The sequence below is a fragment of the Erpetoichthys calabaricus genome, chromosome 2 (genome assembly GCF_900747795.2).
Source record: "Erpetoichthys calabaricus chromosome 2, fErpCal1.3, whole genome shotgun sequence".
Taxonomy (NCBI): domain Eukaryota; kingdom Metazoa; phylum Chordata; class Cladistia; order Polypteriformes; family Polypteridae; genus Erpetoichthys; species Erpetoichthys calabaricus.
Window position 1 is genome coordinate 280,904,086 of NC_041395.2, and position 21,795 is coordinate 280,925,880.

The window sequence follows — 21,795 nt, forward strand, 5'->3', positions numbered from 1 at the left end:
GCAGTAAAGTTTGTTCTGCAGATATTAAGATTGTGTTTTTTTTTGTACTGCAACAAAATTTATATTTAACATGATTCTTTAATTTCATTCTGTATAATAAAATATTGGCCTCGAATATATTACTGCTGAAAAAAATCATTGCTTTACTGTATATAGAGAATGTGGCTTAGCGTTTTTTTTTTTTTTTAAACAAAGCGGAGCACACATTTTAACAAGCTATAACACCAAAACAGTATTGAGCAATGAAAATATCAGACTCAATGTGATAACAAAGGTCAGCAATGTGAACAAATTATGATCTAATATCTTATTTTTTAACAACACTGTTCTCTATATCAGAACATTACTTTGATGGATAAAAACGTCTTTAACGTAGGTTGTGTTATTCTCTCTCCCTGTCACTCAGCCTGCTACACCAATTGCTAGAAGTGGACGCAAAGATTTGCACGTAAATTTCATTTTTGTCACAAACTCATTGACAAACTGTACTTTTTAGCTAATCAAATACTATTGTTTAAGCATGCATACTGCTATATAAACAGGTATTTGGATATTCTATTTATGACCATCACAACTCATTAAGACTTGGAGCTCTGAAATACAAATTACTCATCTTGTATAAGTTTCAAGACAGCATATAAAAGGTAACGTTTAGTGTAGCTCCTTTAAAATTATTGTTACACACATTATGATACAAATTCAGCTCTCCTTAGGCCAATCAATTAGTTATTTTTTGTTAATAAACAGTGAGAGAAACACATCAAGGTTAAAAACAACCATATTTTGGTGGGAAAATACTAAATTTTATTACACAATGTTGGTTCTACTGCAGTGTTTCATGACTTCTATCAAGGATACTTCATATTGTAATCTACAGTATGTTATACAGTACTAACATCATATTAATCTTGAAAAAACAAATTGTATGAATGCCTCAATACTTTTACGACAACAATGATGAAGCAGTCCCCATTTTCCATGAATACTACTTACATTTATATAGTTTCCTTTAAAGATTTTAACAAGTGTTCATATTCAGTTAAGATCATATATAACAGTCACTCTTTCCTCTTTGTACAGGTGCTGGTCATAAAATTAGAATATCATGACAAAGTTGATTTATTTCAGTAATTCCATTCAAAAAGTGAAACTTGTATATTAGATTCATTCATTACACACAGACTGATGTACAGTAATCCCTCCTCCATCGCGGGGGTTGCGTTCCAGAGCCACCCGCGAAATAAGAAAATCCGCGAAGTAGAAACCATATGTTTATATGGTTATTTTTATATTGTCATGCTTGGGTCACAGATTTGCGCAGAAACACAGGAGGTTGTAGAGAGACAGGAACGTTATTCAAACACTGCAAACAAACATTTGTCTCTTTTTCAAAAGTTTAAACTGTGCTCCATGACAAGACAGAGATGACAGTTCAGTCTCACAATTAAAAGAATGCAAACATATCTTCCTCTTCAAAGGAGCAAACAAATCAATAGGGCTGTTTGCTTTTAAGTATGCGAAGCACCGTGGCACAAAGCTGTTGAAGGCGGCAGCTCACACCCCCTCCGTCAGGAGCAGAGAGAGAGAGAGAGAGAGAGAGAGAGTTAGAGAGAGATAGAGAGAGACAGATAAAAAAATCAATACGTGCCCTTTGAGCTTTTAAGTATGCGAAGCACCGTGCAGCATACTTAAAAGCTGCACACAGAAGGTAGCAACGTGAAGATAATCTTTCAGCATTTTTAGACGAGCGTCCGTATCGTCTAGGTGTGCCAACAGCCCCCCCCTGCTCACACCCCCTACGTCAGGATCAGAGAAAGTCAGCGCAAGAGAGAGAGAAAGAAAAGTAAGTTGGGTAGCTTCTCAGCCATCTGCCAATAGCGTCCCTTTTATGAAATCAACTGGGCAAACCAACTGAGGAAGCATGTACCAGAAATTAAAAGACCCATTGTCCTCAGAAATCCGCGAAGCAGCGAAAAATCCGCGATATATATTTAAATATGCTTACATATAAAATCCGCGATGGAGTGAAGCCGCGAAAGGTGAAGCGCGATATAGCGAGGGATTACTGTATTTCAAATGTTTATTTCTTTTAATGTTGATGATTATAACTGACAACTAATGAAAGTCCCAAATTCAATATCTCAGAAAATTAAAATATCAATTAAGACCAATGCAAAAAAAGGATTTTTAGAAATGTTGGCCAACTGAAAGGTATGAACATGAAAAGTATGAGCATGTACAGCACTCAATATTTAGTTGGGGCTCCTTTGGCCTGGATTACTGCAGCAATGCGGCGTGGCATGGAGTCGATCAGTCTGTGGCACTGCTCAGGTGTTATGAGAGCCCATGTTGCTCTGATAGTGGCCTTCAGTTCTTCTGAATTGTTGGGTCTGGCGTATTGCATCTTCCTCTTCACAATACCCTATAGATTTTCTATGGGGTTAAGGTCAGGCGAGTTTGCTGGCCAATCAAGAACAGGGATACCATGGTCCTTAAACCAGTTACTGGTAGCTTTGGCACTGTGTGCAGGTGAAAGGTCCTGTTGGAAAATGAAATCTGCATCTCCATAAAGTTCGTCAGCAGCAGGAAGCATGAAGTGCTCTAAAACTTCCTGGTAGACGGCTGCGTTGACCTTGGACCTCAGAAAGCACAATGGACCAACACCAGCAGATGACATGGCACCCCAAACCATCACTGACTGTGGAAACTTTACACTGGACCTCACGCAACGTGGATTCTGTGCCTCTCCTCTCTTCCTCCAGACTCTGGGACCTTGATTTCCAAAGGAAATGCAAAATTTACTTTCATCAGAGAACATAACTTTAGACAACTCAGCAGCAGTTCAAAGGCGAGACGCTTCTGACGCTGTCTCTTGTTCAAGAGTGGCTTGACACAAGGAATGCGACAGCTGAAACCCATGTCTTGCATACATCTGTGCGTGGTGGTTCCTGAAGCACCGACTCCAGCTGCAGTCCACTCTTTGTGAATCTCCCCCGCATTTTCGAATGGGTTTTGTTTCACAATCCTCTCCAGGGTGCGGTTATCCCTATTGCTTGTACAGTTTTTTCTACTACATCTTGTCCTTCCCTTCGCCTCTCTATTAATGTGCTTGGACACAGAGCTCTGTGAACACCCAGCCTCTTTAGCAATGACCTTTTGTGTCTTGCCCTCCTTGTGCAAGGTGTCAATGGCCGTCTTTTGGACAACTGTCAAGATCAGCAGTCTTCCCCATGATTGTGTAGCCTACAGAACTAGACTGAGAGACCATTTAAAGGCTTTTGCAGGTGTTTTGAGTTAATTAGCTGATTAGAGTGTGGCACCAGGTGTCTTCAATATTGAACCTTTTCACAATATTCTAATTTTCCGAGATACTGAATTTGGGACTTTCATTAGTTGTCAGCTATAATCATCAACATTAAAAGAAATAAACATTTGAAATACATCAGTCTGTGTGTAATGAATGAATCTAATATTCAAGTTTCACTTTTTGAATGAAATTACTGAAATAAATCAACTTTGTCATGATATTCTAATTTTATGACCAGCACCTGTATATACAGAGGCCTATGTAATGTTTGGAAGAGACATTTTTCTTTGATTTACCCCTCTGCTCCAGTTTTAAAAATTACAAATCAAACAATTCAGATGTGATTAAAGTGCTCATTGCACACTTTAATGTAAAGGTATTTGCATACATTTTTCTCACACCAAATAGAAATTACACTTTTTAAGTATTTAACAGGAAGGCATGATGGTACTGGATTTAAATCGGGTTACTGGTTTGACCTTTGAAGAATTTTCTATCTGTTAGCTTTAAAAACTTCTGTGTTGCCTTAGCAGTATGTTTGGGATCATTATCTTCTTGTAGGATGAAACACTGTCCAAGGAGTTGAGACATTTACTGGAACCTGACCAGATAAGGCATTTCTATACACCTCAGAATTCATTGTGCAACTGTTGCCAGCAGTTATATCATCAATGAAGATAAGTATGACACTATCTGTGGGAAGCCATACATGCCCAACCACAACTCTCCCACCATTATGTTTAAGAGATGAGGTGGTATGCTTCGGATCTTGGGCAGTTTCTTTTCATCTTGCCATCACTCTCATACAGGTTTATTTTTGTCTTGTCCATCCATAACACCTTCTTCCAGAATTCTGCTGGCTCTTAGTACTTTTCACAAACTGCAATCTGGCAATCTTGTTGTTGTAGCTAACTAGTGGTTTGCATCTTGAAGTGTGGCTTCTGCATTTCTGTAGTATTCTGCAGATAGTAGTCTCTGATTTGTGGGACAGGTGTTTTGGGACTTTCTTTACCATAGTGAGGATTCTTCTGTCATTATCAGTGGATGTCCTCCTTGGCATACCAGTCCCTTTGTGATTACTGAGCTCACCAGTGGAGTTCTTTCTTAATGATATTACAGACAGTTGATTTAGGTAACCCTAAGGTTTCATCAATGTTTCTTAATGTTTGTATTCTTATTTTTTAGCCTCATAATAGCTTCTTTGACTTTCAATGGCACAGTTCTTGTCCTCAAGTTCAACACTGTCAGCTACAGGACTTTAAATGTAGTCTGTAGGTAGAAGCAGGCCTACCTATTTTATGCCTGCACTAATGAAGCAAAGAAAACACACCAGAGTAATCAGAAACACCTTTGACACCAATTGTCCTAAACAGTATGGTGTTCTGAAATGGAGGGACCAATTATAAAAAATGTATGGAAATACCCTAAAGTCTGCAATTTGTACTTTAATCATGTCTGAGTTGCGTGATATCTTAATTTTAAGGCAGAGGGGTAAATCAAGGAAAAACGTGTCTTTGTCCCAAACACTATGGATGGCACTGTTAATTTAATTTTGCTAAGACAGACAACATTTTCCAAAATGAAGTATATTGCAAAGCAGTAGTACACAGTAGTGTTGATGAAAGTATTGACTTGACCATTTAAAAATTACTTCAATGCTGATTTTTCATAGTATTGATTCTACAGCCTACATTACGAATGCACTTTTATAGACCCTATTCCCAACCACTCACAAGTGACAATAAGATGGCAGTTTCAGCAGTGTCAAAGCCTTCACCAGCAAGTTTAACCGACATAGATGTCATCCAGAGTAGCACCTAGAAATAGTGTTGGGAATTGTTTAAATTTTATCATTAAAAAAAATGAGATTCCAATTTTGCTTATCGACTCTGGTCTTTATCGATTCTTTGTTTTGATTCGAATATAGTTTAAAAAAAAATTATATATACAGTGGTACCTCGGTATACGTCTGCTTTGGAATAAGTCCAACTTGGTAAACGTCCTGTTTGGACGTGAAAAATTTTGCTTGGTATACGACCTTTGTTTGGAATACGACTCACATGCTAGAACACAGCGTGTGGTATAGCGGGTCCGCAGCTTCAAAAAAAGGGCCAGGATTTAATCCGTTTAACCGTGTCGTTCTCCATGGGCGCGACTGCACTACCGCGGGGAAGTTAATGAAGTAGTTGGAGCAAGTCGCACCTGCACAGGTGGGCTGTGATCGGGAAGAGTGAGACTGCATTTTTAACCTCGGATTTTATCGGATTTATTTATTGTGTTCTGTGGGGATAAAAACAACTTGTTTTTATGGATATTTATTAAATAATTATTTATTGAAACCAGATGCACTGCACTTTTTGTTTGGACACTGATTTTTGTTTTAAATAAAAGCACTTGGCATTCTTGCACTATCCCCTGGCTTCATTTGAGAATTGTCCTCATTTGTCAGCTCATCTCAGTGATATTACCGACGCTGTCGGGTTCAGGGCTCCCCATAAGGACGTATGGGAGCGTGGAGCGGACCTGCTTCATCACACCGCGTGCTACCCTACGCTGCCCACGAGCGTCAGTACGCCCGTTGCTAGCATTCAGTGAACAACCCGCGCTATAACTATGTGAATTTTCACGGGATTTTGTGTTTTTTTCGCGTAAATTTGAACTGATTGTTGAAAAGTACGAAGGTGGCATGCGTATCCGGGACATGGCTGCTGCATACCGTATGCCGAGAACGACGGTATCTACGATTGTGAAAAACAAAGACGTTATTAAAAAGTAAAGTGAGGTTAAATTTTAATTTATTTCCTCTAATTGCTTTTGTATTTATGTATTTTAGTATTAAGCAGTGTTTAAATTATTTTAAACAACCCCATCAATGTATAATATGCCAATAAAAATAGGATTTTTTTTCATGGGAATGGATTAATCATTTTCCTTTTTATTTCTTATGGGAAAAATTCGTTTGGTATATGTCCTGTTTGGTATAAGTCAAAGGATCTGGATTAAGGATATATACAGAGGTACCACTGTATATTATATATATATATATATATATACACACACACACACACACACACAGTCGACACTTGATATACGACCGGCCTGACATGCGAACAACTTGATTTACGACCAAAATTTTTGCTTTGATTTACGACCAACAACTTGCGTTACAACCTGAATGTGGTCACGTGTATCCGCTTGCGCGATTGTAAACAAACAGCCGAGAGCGTTTGTAAGTGTCAGTCGGAGCCCAGATACATGTGTTTGTGGACGTAATTTACGGTCAGTGCAGTGATTTATATAATTTATTTCAATAATTGCTAAGGAAGGAAGAGAAGGTAACTAAGGTAAAGAAAGCGATCACAATCGAAACGAAGAAGGAAATTGTGTGGAAATATGAGAGTGGTGTTCGTGTGACCGATCTCGCTAATCTGTACAGCATGTCGAAATCCACCATCTCGACAATTTTACAAAGAAAAGATTTGTATAAGGAGGCTCCTTCCAAACAATAACCACCTTCCATTTCATTCTCCTCCCTTCCTGCAGCCCAAAGATGTCAAACTAAATGGTGAGTACAGTATGAAATTTTTGTTTCTGGTAGGCTAGGCACTTTTTATAACTTTTTGGTTAGTACATTAGAAAAATTATTGGTGTTTTGGTAAATTATGCACATTATACAACCGTTTTTTATTATGAAAAGGTTAAGTAAATGTTGCTGTGGGAGGTTCGGAATGCATTATGGGTATTTCCATTATTTCTTATGGGAAAATAGTTTTGACTTACAACCAGCTTGAGTTAACAACCAGCCCTCGCGAACAAATTGAGTTCATAAGTCAAGGGTCCACTGAACATCTTTCTCTTCTGGTTCGTCCTACTTCCACTTCAAAACCGGTCCCGCCCACACGCAGCCGACACGGCATTTCTCGATTCCTATTCATCCTCTTCCAAACCCTTCCCCACGCTGCCTGCGGCTTCCCTTCAAAACCGGTCCCACCCACACGCAGCCGACACGGCATTTCTCAATTCCTATTCGTCCTCTTCCAAACCCTTCCCCACACTGCCTGCAGCCTCCCATACACCTCGCAATTTTCGTTATACTGCGACTGTCGTTTCCTTAGCCTTTGTTATAAAATGAACGACAGTATCTTCTCTGTCGACGGGTTTTTGTACAATGTCATCTCTATTCCGGGATCCTGCAACTGCCTGTTCAGTGGGTTATTTCTTGACACAAATGGTTGACGAAGGCAATGCACGGTCACTACGACATACGATTTCGTTGCATCACATTGGGACAGATTTGGAGATGTTCTTCCTGTTGTTCTTTCCAACACAAATCAAGTTATCACAACAAGTCAGGAGTACTATCAAAACATGGCAACATCTAGAGTTTATTGTGGTGAAGCTGAAATTCAAGCTCTTTCAGAGATTCTCCATCCTACCATTGTCATTTACTTTAAACACAACCCCAACATCCCGCCTTGCATTTACAATTCTGGAAATACTCTCTTCATTTACCTTCTGTACTGAGGCCAACTGGACAATGGCCACTATGAAGCCCTCCTACCGATTCCAATCATGTCTCCACAGCAGCATATAATGTCTGATAACACCAACACATCAGTCCCCAGTCATTCTTCTCTTCCACAAAACACTACAGTTTCATGTACTACTATAACCTTCCTCTGCGACATTTGTAGGAAACCTTTCAAAACAAAACCAATCCTTGCCAAACACAACAAAATTCACTGCAATGACAAATTGTATCAGTGTCACTCTTGCACAAAACGTTTCACAACGCAGAACTATCTTCACAAACACACAAAAATTCACTCCGCTGAAAAATTACCTACATTTACATTTACATCATTTAGCAGACGTTCTTATCCAGAGCGATTTACAACAGTGTTTGTTAGTTTTTTTTTTCGCATACCCCTTGGGGTCAGAGCGCAGGGTCAGCCATTGTACAGTGCCCCCTGGAGCAATTACAGGTTAAGGGCCTTGCTCAAGGGCCCAGCAGAGTAGGATCTCTTTTGGCACTGACGGGGATTCGAACCGGCAACCTTCGGGATACCAGCGCAGATCCTTAGCTTCAGAGCCACCACTCCGCCCCACTCCACTCCCACTCCAGTAACACATTCTTCTTGTGCAATTCCTGCAACAAAACTTTTCAAAAACCAAACCTCACTTGCTAAAACACAACAAAAGGCATTCTTCCCAACAACTATATGAGTGCCAGAAATGCAATAAGAAGTTCACTACACAGGATTGTCTGACTAAACACAACAAAACTCATTCACAAGTCTTGCAATGCGACATCTGCAAAGCAACGTTTCCAAACCAACACAGTCTCAGCAGACATACACACAATCCTCTTCCCGTTACCACAGGTACTTCTTCAGACCAGCAGTGCAAACACTGTCATGCACTATACTGGCCTGCTGAGCGTAATACATCCAAAAAGTACTCGAGGTGCTGCCATGACAGTAAAATAGCTTTACCACCTTTGCGGGAACCACCTGTGTCTTTACAACAGCTTCTTACACAGCAAACATCAGAAGCTAAAAGTTATTGTGAACACATATGAGAATACAACTCTTCTCTAGTGTTTGCTTCCATGTGTGCACAGATAACTCAACCTCGGGCAAACTTATCACCAAATCTCTCCACTATACGCTAACACTTCTACCTCTCCAGGATATGGACAGTTGTATGTTTTTGACACAGCACAAGCTACTGAAGTACACTTACAAAATAAAGCAAACTCTGCAAGCAGCGAAAATTTACTTCTCCAGCTAAATTCCATGCTCAGAACCATCAACCCCTTCGCTAAATCATACAAACACATGCATGAAATCGCTCAGTCCAATCCAACAGCATCTGTACGAATGGTTTTCAAGGAAAACCCTAGGCAGGATTTATGACGATACAATGCCCCGACATGTCACACCGATGTTGCAGCGATTTTCGTCGGAGAAGATGGTGAACCGCCTGCTGAAAGGGACATTTGCATCTATCCCATAGGCAACTCCTGTAAACAGATTTCCATGCTCAATATGAAATGCAATCCTATGGTTTACCCACTTTTATTCCCTTACGGAGACATAGTCTGGCACAAAGATTTACAACATGTTCCCGATAAAAGAACCGCCAAGCGAATAAGGTTTACTCAATGGCAATTTTACGCGTACAGATTAGCAATGAGGAATTCATTTAGTATTTTGCACTCCAGCGGCAAACTATTCCAACAGTACGTTGTAGATGTGCATGTTAGAACAGAGGGCGTGCGTCTCAACTATCTCAGATTACGTCAACAAGATCTGCGTGTGGAACAACACAAAGGACTATCAGACACACTGCAAGCAAATGCTGAAAATAACAACGTACATGTAGGCAAAATGATCATATTACCGTCCACATTTCCAGGAAGTCCAAGATACATGCAACAAAACTATCAGGATGCCATGGCCATAGTACGCAAATTCGGAAAGCCTGATTTCACAACTGCGTCTCTCAAGAAGTATTTATTTCTTCTTGATTTCTGTATTCCTTTCTCACCGTTTTCCGTTCCTATTCTTACACCGCTGTATGCTACGGTGGGCGTCGCCTATATATTACAATAACCAAAATGTCTTTATTCTCTATAAAGAATTCAACTTAAAGTTTTACAACAAATGTTATTTGAAGCAGTAAAACAAAAACAGGGTGTTTCAAGATAAATAATAAAATAATTAACATTTCTTTAACCTAAATATCACAAACACAAAGTAAACAAGTGTGCGTGCTCATGCAAGAACAAAGTTAATAGTTCCTGTTAAAAATCAGTATCAGCCTTTTCTAGTAGTATTAATGACGCTCTGGGCATATGTCTCCAGCAGTGGTGAAAACGCTGCTGGAAAGTCATTAGGGGTAGAGAAAGCCAGTAGAAACAAATACAAAAGACCAGCTCTGATAGTAAAGTTTATGTAGTTCTTTCAGCCATGAATGCGGCAGATTTTCTTGACTTACCCTTTAGCACAATTTTCCTTTTATGTTTGTGTCCCACTGGTTTAATTTTTATATTCAGGTTTAAAGGCAGCCAGACCAATACAGTCAATTTAAAGAAAGACTACTAACTTGAAGTATCACAAAGCAACCACAAATTGGCAGTGGTCAAAGTGCCTAATAACAAGCAGCAAAACGGAGTACAAATTAACTAAACACACTGTTTATTGCAATCATATATTTTGTTCATTTGAAAAACTAACATAAGTCTTAAAAAGGTGCTATTTACGTCCTGCCTTATGAATTAACCAAGAGTCAATCTTCAATTAAAACATTTACATAAATTCATATTATAAAGTTAAGCAATAGGACAAGTTGCAAACATTCTGTCTGCTATAGTTAAATTATATGCATTTACAATTAAATACATTTTAGCAAATGTTTTCAGGGAAACACAGATATGACAATTTATGAAGGGGTGTAATAGCCACTGGAAATTTTACTGTGGTTAATTTTAAAAATCTAAATTGTCATATCCCTACCAGTTACATTATTATATATATATATATATATATATATATATATATATATATATATATATATATATATATATATATTACCTGGAGCTGTGAGTCTCCAAGACATTCAAGACAGTACATTCTTTTAAATTAATCCAGTGCTGTAGTAAATGTTTAAACATGTTTGTTGTACAGCCTCCCATACAAGAAATGATCTTGCCACAATTAGTGCATTTTGCACTGTCACTATCTTCTCTAACAAAATGCAGCCACACTTTTAAGCATTTGCTGCAATCCATAGCTCAAAGTCTGGGTGCTAAGCAAAACAGACACTCCACTGACACATGACAAAAGAAACACCATTGCCACAACATAGGTCCGGGGAATATTGGTGTGTCTGCAACAAAGACGTTTATTAGGCTCACTTAGTTCATTGAATATGTACATATAGGAATTAATAAGTTGAACTGTAATTCAGATGTCTTTTTGATTCCTGGTAGTTGGAAATTTAGAACCAGTTCTCCATACCCAATCCAATCTGAAAATACTTCAACTTTGTGGCAATGGAGTAGGGGAAAATGAAGTGGTATCTTACCTCTAAACTACTGGTACATTAATAAATAAACTGTAAAGCATTGTGCTTGAAGATGGGACATTTTGTTTTTTTTCTGTAAGTTAAAACGTTTTTGTGGTCAGTTAAGACAGGGGTCTTCAATTATTTTTACCTGTGTGTCATTTTTATTCTATGCTATTCATTTACAGGGAGCACTCCTTAGCACTCAGTGGCCCACACTGCTCCCTCAATTTTTAAACGCTTGTAGCAAAGTCCGCTGCCACTGTGTGTTATTTTCTATTATGTGTGATTTTAAAATTATTTTTTAACACATTTACTAAATAATGTAAGGTGATGTAACTTTTCAGTGTTCAACAGCATAAACAGTGGCACTACTCCTCTGTATGCTCATATACTTCCAGCTGTGGTTCAGAGCATTGATTTTGAATCTCAGACCTCATTTGCAGCCCAACAAAAGCATTCAGCCATCTCAAAGAAGAGCATGTTACATGTTAGTCTTTCTTGCAAAAAAAATTGGAAGCTACAAAGACACTGTAGTTTATTTACAGAAAAATTAAAAGTGCACTGTTTGCATTTATGCAAAGCCTCAAGTGTGCTAGTGGCCTGTTTTTTGTTACTTTTCTGAACAACCGTTTACAAAACATCACATTTTTTTTTATGTTTAATATTTTATGTGTATAGTTTACAAAAAACTTATTCAGTTAACATTTAATGACATTTGTAACAATTCATTGTACTGCCACAGTAACAGTATTGTATTCATCAATGTATGTAAAAAAAAAAAAAAAAAAAAAAAGCAGTCGCTCGAATTTAAACTTCCTTTACTTTATGTTTATGTGATTTTACTCTTACCTTTTACAAAAGATTGCACTACTTGAAATATTTGCATTTAATGACTAAAGCTCCTTTAGTTTGTTTCCGTCAATGTCAAGATTTTAATGCATACAAAATTGCAATCTATTTAAATAAGGTTTTTATTGAGTTACATTATATACTGTATTGGATATTGAATTTCAATACATTTGTTGGCTCAAAGTGTGAAATTGTGATAACCCTAGTACACAATAAGCAGTCTTAAACTGCATTACTTCTGCAATAATATATTTACAGGGAGTGAAATGCTTTATTAAACACACTTGCAATTATTTAGAAAAGGATTGCTCAATCAGTGTAGCATCATGTGTGCAGAACTTGGTACATGACTACCTGGTTTAATTAACAACAGATTGTGTGCCCAAGTTCAGTTCAAAGAGGGAATAATAAGCAAGTGAACAGATTTAAATGGCACATGTTTGGTTATCTGATACAAGTACAGCTAAGCTTGAATAAAACATAATATGAACATTGTGACCCACCAGCTGCATCCTTTTATGGCAGGAGTGTGAAATCTGCATACAGCATTTTTCAGTAGTACAAAATCTCCATGTCACCTGGCAAGTAGATTCCTAAAATAGTTTTGTATTGAAATGTTTTTTAAACTGCTATAAAACTCATTTTTTGGGCAAATGCTAAATGATATTAAAGCTTATATGTGGTAAAAACAGTAGCATTGATTATGTCCCTCAATTTTGTAAACCAAATGTGTCTTTTATTGAGTTGATGGGATCAAGAAATTTCATGAGCCCTGCACGGAAAGCAGAAGCACATACTTAATAAACATCCACAACAGACCAATTTAGTAATGAAATAAACAAACAATGAACATAACAAGAGAGTGTGCTAATGCTTGACAGAAGCCATCCCAGTTGTGAGCTAAATATTGAACCAGATGCCAAGGAACCACCATCAAGCACAAACGTAGTCTGTGCACAATACAACCCCTTTGTTGCTACGTTTTTTTTTTTTGTTTGTTTTTTTTTTTTAATTTTAGTGAAACATAAAAATCAAGTTCTTGTGATGAATTTTCAATAAAAAAAAATCAAACTACTTATTGACACTGTGATTCTCTCTAAGTTTCCACAACCAATAACTGAAGTTGGCAGATTTTCCCCATGTCGGCATGGGTTTTCTCCAAGCACTCATGATTTCCCCCACATCCTTAACTCATGCATGTTAAGACCACGTCACACTATGTGACTTTTCCAGCAATTTTCGATTATACCCTTCACATTTGTTTGCATAATGCGACTTTCTCTGCCACTCTGTCCAACCAGTCTGGGACCCAATCCGATAAAATCAAACAGGTTTGTTATTGTCTTCAGTCGTAGGGTCTGAGTGCATGAAAGAAGACAACTAATGAATGCTCATCTGGAAGTACAATAAATATATGCAGCAACGAGGAGTAAGGAATGTGTGCATTTTGTATGTCACAAATAGAAGCAAGGCTTGTCTGTCTGACATCTCATATTTTACATACCACAAAAGAATGGAAAAAAAGAAAAAATAAGGGTGGAGGTTGCAGCTGAACTTGCTGTACCTGTTGACCCTTGGTACAGTGCCAGCTGTGTTAGGCAGCACACTACAAGCTGTCACAAAAAGAGGTGCATAGGACTGTGATGTATGGTTCGTATGTGGTCAGTTGGTGAGACATGCCCATTGATTTTCTATTGTTTAAATGGACATTGTATGGCAATGATATGAACAGCAAAGTTGTTGAAGTCTGACATTCAGGTCAGGTCCAGTCCCACCCCCGGGAAATGACCATCCATCTGCTACAACCAGGTATTACATGGGTGTCATCTTAGTCCGGGTCCAGCTACTCCGGTCCTCAACAATGACGATCTTGTGAGCCGGATCACCCTCGGGGAATTGCGCCACATAGCCATTGTGCCATAACTGATGCTCCTTCAAAATGCCGGCAATGTGCTTCATTCAGAGCCTCCACTGACACCGCGAAGATAACAGCATTGTTGGCAAAGTCAAGATCAGTGAATTTCTTCACCAACAGATGCCCCACAGCTGCTGAATGCCATAGCCCTGCCCAACACCCAGTCCATGCGAGCACTGAACAGAGTAGAAGCAAGAAAACACCTGATGAACCCCAGAATCAACTAGGAAAAATGCAACTGTTCTGCCTCCACTCGGCACGGTACTGACAATACTGGTGTACAGGCTAGCCATGATATCCAGCAACTTAACGGGGATCCCATAGGGCAGCTTGATCAACTGAGTTGAACACTTTACGAAAAGTGACAAAGTCTGCAAAGAAGCTCTGCCGATGTTCGTGTTTGTTCTCCATTAGAATCCTCAGTGCCAAGATGCGGTCGATGGTAAACTTCTTAGGCGTAAAACCAGACTGCTCCGGTCGCGGATAGGTGAGCAAGTGATCACAAATTCTATTGAGGGTGACCCTCGAAAGGACCTTACCCAGCACAGAGAACAGCGTTCTCTCCCTGTAGTTGTCACAATCCAGGCAATCACCCTTCACTTTCCAGATAGGGATGACAAGTCCCATTTTCCAGTCAGTTAGGATGATGCCCATCTCCCAAATGGAAGCAAAGATTGCTTGCAGTGCAAGGAGGACAGCCTTACCACCAGCCTGGACAAGTTCACCCAGGATACAACAGATTTCTGCAGCCTCTCCTACCTTCAGCTGGTTCACCACCTGTGCAATCTTGGAGAGATTGGGTGGTTTACAGCTAATTGGAGGATGGGCCTCAAGAATCGTGGACCCAGAGATGTCCAATGTCTGAGCTGGAGGATCAGCTTTAAACAGCTGCTTGAAGTAGCCAGCCGAGCGGGTCACAGTTGCAGCATCATCCATAAGGACAATTCCATTACCTGCCCTGACTGTGATTATCTGAGGAACAAATTCAGATGTGCGTAATGCTTTGATTCCTCTGTAAGCAGGATGTGGGTCACTAGACCATAGATGATGCTCACAGATTCCTCTAACAAATGCTTCCCTATCTGCCATCCGAGTCCTCGCAGTTGTCCTTCTCAGATCCCAGTACAGACCAGAGTTGCCATCAAGCTATGCACTGTAACTCTTCTCGATGATATCCAGGGTGCCCTGCAAAATTAAACATCTCCTTCTGGGCATAGTACTAACATCAACCAGTCTGACATTCCCCATGATTAAAAGTCACGTATCGAGTCATTAGTTTTAGGTTTACTGGTGAATGCCAATTGACTAAATGTAGGCATGCATGACAGCAAACCTACCATGAACTGACACATTTTCCAGGTTTTGATACTGCTTTTCACCTGGCACCACTGGAATAGGCAAAAGTCTGCACAACCCTGAACTAGACAAAGTGTGCACAGTAAACCGATACTGTACTACTGACAAATTGACAACTATTGGATTCATCACTTTGATGATCCAGAAACCTGCAGAAATTCAAGAATGTAAAAATATGAAGACTGAATAGTAAAACAAATATCAAACATATGCTCATATTAATGACTAAACTTCAGAGAATAAGTTGATAGAATACATTACTTAAAGCATGCGCACTATTTTAAATTTAGGTACAATTAAACATCAAAATTTAAAAAACTGGAAACAGGTAGGAGTAATATCTGACCTAATTTATTTCTTGTATCCATAATTTACAAAAGAAAAACCCATTCTCAGTAATATAAACCCCCCACTGACACATGCCGCTCTTTCTGGCATATGTATAAACACCATAGCTTCAAAAAATAGAATGCTACTTCTGAAAAAGCTAGCGCTCATCACACAAATATGACATCAGTAAAATTTGAGTCACTTGGAATTAAAGCGCATTAGACTAGGAATCGTAATCGGCGCTGCGCTTGGGTATTATGCAGCAATGTCGAGGGGACATGCCGCGTCAATGGGTTTGTGGTGTTAGAGGTTATAGAGACGATCAGACGATCTCCCCTAAAACGCACAATGAGCCATTTATTACAAAACTGCACGCGCGGCAAAGCACACCTGCTTTCATACTCTTATAGAATATTCAACGAAACGCCCCCGACAATCCCCATTTCTGTTACCTAGGACTTCCTAATCAAGCGCAGATTGCTGAATCCAGTGAATACTAAACGATCCCAGGTTCTTTCAGAATGAACTTTGCTAAACGAAACGGACAGAAACACATTTTACCAGAAGAAAGCCGACGAGGTGTCGCTCCAATTGTGTAGGGCGCTCAGCTGCCGGCAAACGGCCGGGAATCCGCAACCGAGCGCGTTCACGTTAACCCTCACAGACCTTTGTTTTCCTTACGTTTCGGTGATACCAAATGCACCTATAAAATAAAAGTATGGTTGCGCACCTGAATACGATTAAACAACCTGCACAGTTTACAGGCGGTACAGTTCAGTAGTTAAGTCCACTGACTTGCTCATTATAAGAGCTTTGACACGGTACAAGCCAGCCCCCCCCCCCCAAAAAAAACACGCTTCCACACAAAAGAAAATTCCCAAAAGACAACCATCTCCACGATATGCAATCTGAGACCTGTTCAACCGCACGGCTTTAACAGAAAAGAAGCGAACGCATGTATTTATAAACAACCCCTACCCGAAAGGGTCGGCATCACACCCGGCGTCCCATATTTTGTGTTTTGTATGTGACGACTGGCAACCCTTCCCCCACTGCTTCACAATAACACCGAACTGCCAATATTGCGTTTCCTTTTACCTTTCGAAAGAGAAAACACACCGACAGCCGACTGCCTGTCTTTTCTCCCTTCGTTGCGCTTTTTCCCCCTCGTAACGCCAGTCTGCGTGTAACCCGTCTTTGGCTTTCTTAAGGTTGCGCTCAGAAATACAAACAGCCTGCCACCACTGCGCTTCCTTTCACTGGCAGGGCCCAGCACTGCAAAAATCTGAGTACCACGTCACACAATCTCTGAGCGTCCGTGACACTCTGGAGTGCGCTGCCTTTCCGAAATATGCCGAAAGTGTACGAGTTTAGCCGAGTCATTGGACATTCAGTCCCTGTCAGTTAAAGAGAATGCTTGCCTGGAGCTCCTCCTCCTTCTGCCCTTAGATAATATCACGAGACGGCCGGTTTAAGTGTCGGGAGATGTGTTATGCTCATGAAAGATGTTATGCTTCATTTTCTCGGTTGAGAGGGATTAGGCAATGATGTCTAATTTCAAAACAAAGGACGTTTATACATTTGTAAGCGTAATCGCTCACAACATTTTAAAATATAGTGAGCATTTATTTAAAATTTCAAGTAAATAATAAAGTTAGAGTGACATCTCACTACTTGGGCCACATCTCTGAAATATCAATGATGAGACTGCAACTTTCAGTAAGATGTTTTAAAATATGTATTTGACACGTCCTGTTGAAAATGAATTGTGTGTGCTTCCTAGGAAATATGACGGGTTCGTGAAACAGCCAATGTAAATTTGACCGTTATACTTTTGTAGAACTGGAAAAAAAAACGCTCATGTACAGTTTGGAGAAATACTCCCTTTATCATGATGTATGAGAAGTAATTAAAAGAGGATGTATTCAATCAACACCATAAAGCATTATGAAATAAACACATGGAAACATCCATCATATTTTAGCCTGCTAAGAGTTAGAAAGCACCGGTGGCTGCATTACGTTTAAGGTGGGAACCAACTCCACACTTTTCAAAATAACAGTTCTACATTGACACTTTACTGGGTTGTGTGGTTCCTCGCAGAACCCTTGCTTGATAAAGGATCATTACATTTTGGGAAGGGTTGTTTACATGTGAATAATGATTCTTTGTGCTTTGAAAAGGTTCTTAAACTGTGTACAAAACAGAAATCTTTACTGTATACTAGGCCACCTTGCAGGATACCAACAGAGAACAAGAGACACTGAATTGAGTCTGTGTGATTGTATACAGCAATGATTTCCTTTCCTTTAAAATCAGAAGCCAATTGTACAGTATATTTCACAAATCTATTATTCATTTGTTGTTATTTGTGGAAATATGTTACAGATCTAAATAAAAGATTATTTCTGAAACTTTCATGTGAATGGTTATTTTGAGAAACAAAATGATTCCACAAAATGATTCCCTTATGCCACTGCACCAATGAATCATTTTGGCACCTTTATTTTTAAGGGTGTAGATGAGGTATCAGTATGTGACAGAGCACACTCTCTCACACACTCACACTTGTGTGATACTGCTTTAGAAGTTACCACTTCATCTATAACAGGTTTATCGATAAATACTGTCCAAACTTTATGCAAGTGTTACTGTAGCCAGTGTAATTTGCACATAGTATAAAATAACCATACTCTATACAGTGATAACTTTCCTTGAAAGCTTTGTTAACAATATGAAATTAGTTTCTAACATAGCAATGATCAGCTATATATGGTGATTGTTTTTTATTAAAACATTATCATTTTAAAATAGCATAAAATTGGTTTATACAATATCAATGATGAACTGTTTATACTAACATTACCCCTTTTAAGCTTCAAAGACAATGCTTTGTCATCCATCCATCCATCCATCCATCCATCCATCCATCCATCCATCCAGAGCAGGGTTGAGAGGAATACTTTGTCAATAACATGAAAATACCTTTTCCATTGCTCAAGATAAACCACCAACTGTAAAATCACCTTGATAAGTAATAACATTAACACCTTATATTATACTCATGATCAGCTGATAACACCTTCTTAAAGCTTAATAGGTAATAGTTTGTCAACAACATAAAATTCCAATGAACAATAGTTTACCAAAGATCAGGTATGTATGGGGACATTATCTTTCTATACTTCATAAGTAATGATTTGTCACTAAAATTAAATTAAATTAAATTAAATTATAATATTCTGAAGATTAACTAAATACAGTATGGATATAATGTTAGTGCTTTGACTATTACATTAAAATTGTAGAATAATACAATTTAACCATAGTATACCATGACAACCATACCTTTTAATCTGGAATTAAGTTATTGAGTTAGATGTAATATTACCATAACAATCATATATTTTGTCACAATCCATTTGAAGTTTCATGCTGTAGTTAATCCTTTGTTACAACTTGAAATCAGTTTATAATATAGATATTAAGTAAGTAGGTAAATGGATAAAGTTCTCTTTTTGTTCCCCATGCTATAAATGGATTTCAACAGAGATCTTTTAGCAAAATAGTGAAACAACTCTCTGAAAATGTTTTGGAAATTAAGGCTGAAGTACTTTATAGTTCTAATATTTGAAAATTATTGAAGATATGTTTGGAGCTCTTAAACATACAGTATTTGTAGGAAGAAATAATATTTTTGATATAGAAGAGTTCTATAAAGAAGTGTGGGGAAACTCTGTAATGCAATCATGACTCTTGGCTAACCACAATAAAATTTAGAAGCTGTGATTTCTGTCAATGAAGATAATACTGACTAATACAGTACCCACACTTTTATACTTGGAACATGTACTTTTACTGTTAGTCGTCTGTTAAACAGTAATTGTGAATTAAATGTCTAAAACATGTAATTACTTTGGGTATTTTGCTTAGAATGTGCTAATTTCCCTCCTCTTAGATATTCGGTTTGACAGGACTACCCAAACCATTCTGTTGTATTAATAAATGAAACTAGAAAACACTTCTTTACCCAAAGGGTTTAGGAAATTTACCAAGTCAGGTAACTTGATCACTTTAAAGACCAGCTACAGAAGATAATAGCCAGGACAACCTAGTAGCCAACAAAGAAGGCAAGTTATTTATATTGTCATTTCCCTAATGCAAAATTGCTTTTGTTTTATGTAAAGGGATCTGTTTTACACTTGAATAAAGCAAGAAGTTCGTGAAGTGGAAAGGCATACAGAAAAAGTTACTGTTACAGAACATTTGAATTAACCTCATGAAATTCAGACCAAAAAGAATTTAGGGGATATAAGAGTATTTTCAGGTAAGCACTTAACAAATATACTGTAATATGTTAGAAATAATGCAGCAAAATTTTAGTTCATATATTGTACTGCATTGTAATCATTCCACAATTCACATGGTGCTAGAATTTACCTTTTTTTTAAAGAACATTTTGTAAAATTTAGTACGATATGGTCCAATTAAACAACTGATTAGAAAGGTTATTTTATTTTAAGATTCTTTTTTTTACTTACACCAGTTGTAAAGAATTATATAATTTGTAATCATGCTAAAACAGACAATAGTATTTGTCAAGAGAATTTGTGTGAACCTAGAAATGTTATGAACAATTTAACCTATTAATAAAGCAGATACAATACTTTAGTCTTTAATGTTGAAAGAGTAAGGGAATATATTTCATTTGTTATAATTTGTTATAAAGAGTAATAGTCACCAGGAGAATGGCAGGATTGATACACAATCATCTGGAAATGGTAACCAAAACACAGGGTTAAAAGGAGATGGAAGGTGTATGAAAACTAGAAAAAATCTCATCCCATAACCAAATTATTTAAATTTAGTCAATTTCTTTTAATTGATCCAATGAATCAGAAATATTTTTTTCATTTAAGCTAATCACAAGGCACTATTAACTTAAACAAATTTCAATTAATGTTACAAAGTTCAAAGAAAGAACACAAATAGATAACTCTTTACTAATAGAAAAAAATCCCCTAAACTCAGAATACAAACTGCAGTTATGATATGTTAATTATGTTATTAGGTGCAGAAAACAAAACCAGGAACAACATGGGCAGAGTTTGACATTTAGGAGTGGGGGCCAGACAAACCATAAAAATATAATTCCTTTTTTTATTCATAACTGTACTTCTACATATTTACTTGACATCCCATGTCAAATATTGTAAACTGTGCATAATGTAAAGTTACAATATGTCTAGCTCTTAGCATGTGGAACACTGAGAATCTGTTTTGCTGACAGGATCGACTATTGGACATATAAAAGAGGAAACAACTGAATACAGAATCTACAAGTTGAAATAACCTCTCTTAAACTAAATCTAAAACAGTAAACTAATGTGTAATTGAAATTGTATGGAATGTTTGCTGTCTTTTTTTAAGAAAAGGCAACATGAAAATGAGAGTTGCTTTGGGCAGAACAGGCAAGAAGGGCTTTTAAAGGCGGTGATCAGCATGAGCTCAAGCACGTGCAGAAGGAACTCCGAGTCCAGCTCTGGGCTGCGAAGGAGCAGTACAGGAGAAAACTGGAGCAAAAGTTGCAGAATAACAGCATGAAGGTAGTGTGGGATGGGATGAAGATCATCACTGGCTGCAGCTCGAAGCGGCGTGCCTCTATCGAGAGAGACAGGGAGAAAGCAAACCTGATGAACAACTTTTTTAGCAGGTTTAACCACCCTAACCCACTCTCACCTCAGACTACTGCATCCTCCACCCATCCTTCTGCTGCTACCAGCATAGGAGAGAGTTTTCCCCTACCCACAATTACAGCAGCCCAGGTAAGCAGAGAGCTGAGGAGACTTCGTGCCAGCAAAGCAGTGGGTCCAGATGGAGTATCACCACGACTGTTGAAGGCCTGTGCATTGGAGCTGGGGAGTCCTCTACAGCGCATCTTCAACCTGAGCCTGGAACAGGGGAG

General features: G+C 38.3%; 1 protein-coding gene across 3 annotated transcripts in view; it reads right to left on the reverse strand.

Annotated features, from left to right (window-relative positions):
* The window catches only part of LOC114647102 (mitogen-activated protein kinase 8), a 99,520-nt gene extending 82,331 nt beyond the window's left edge, over positions 1 to 17,189 (reverse strand). For all 3 annotated transcript variants that reach the window (XM_028795630.2, XM_028795631.2, XM_028795632.2), the window contains exon 1: positions 16,929 to 17,189. The gene's annotated coding sequence lies outside the window, so the exon portion shown is untranslated. The remainder of the gene's footprint in view (positions 1 to 16,928) is intronic.
* Between the last annotated feature and the right edge of the window lie 4,606 nt (positions 17,190 to 21,795).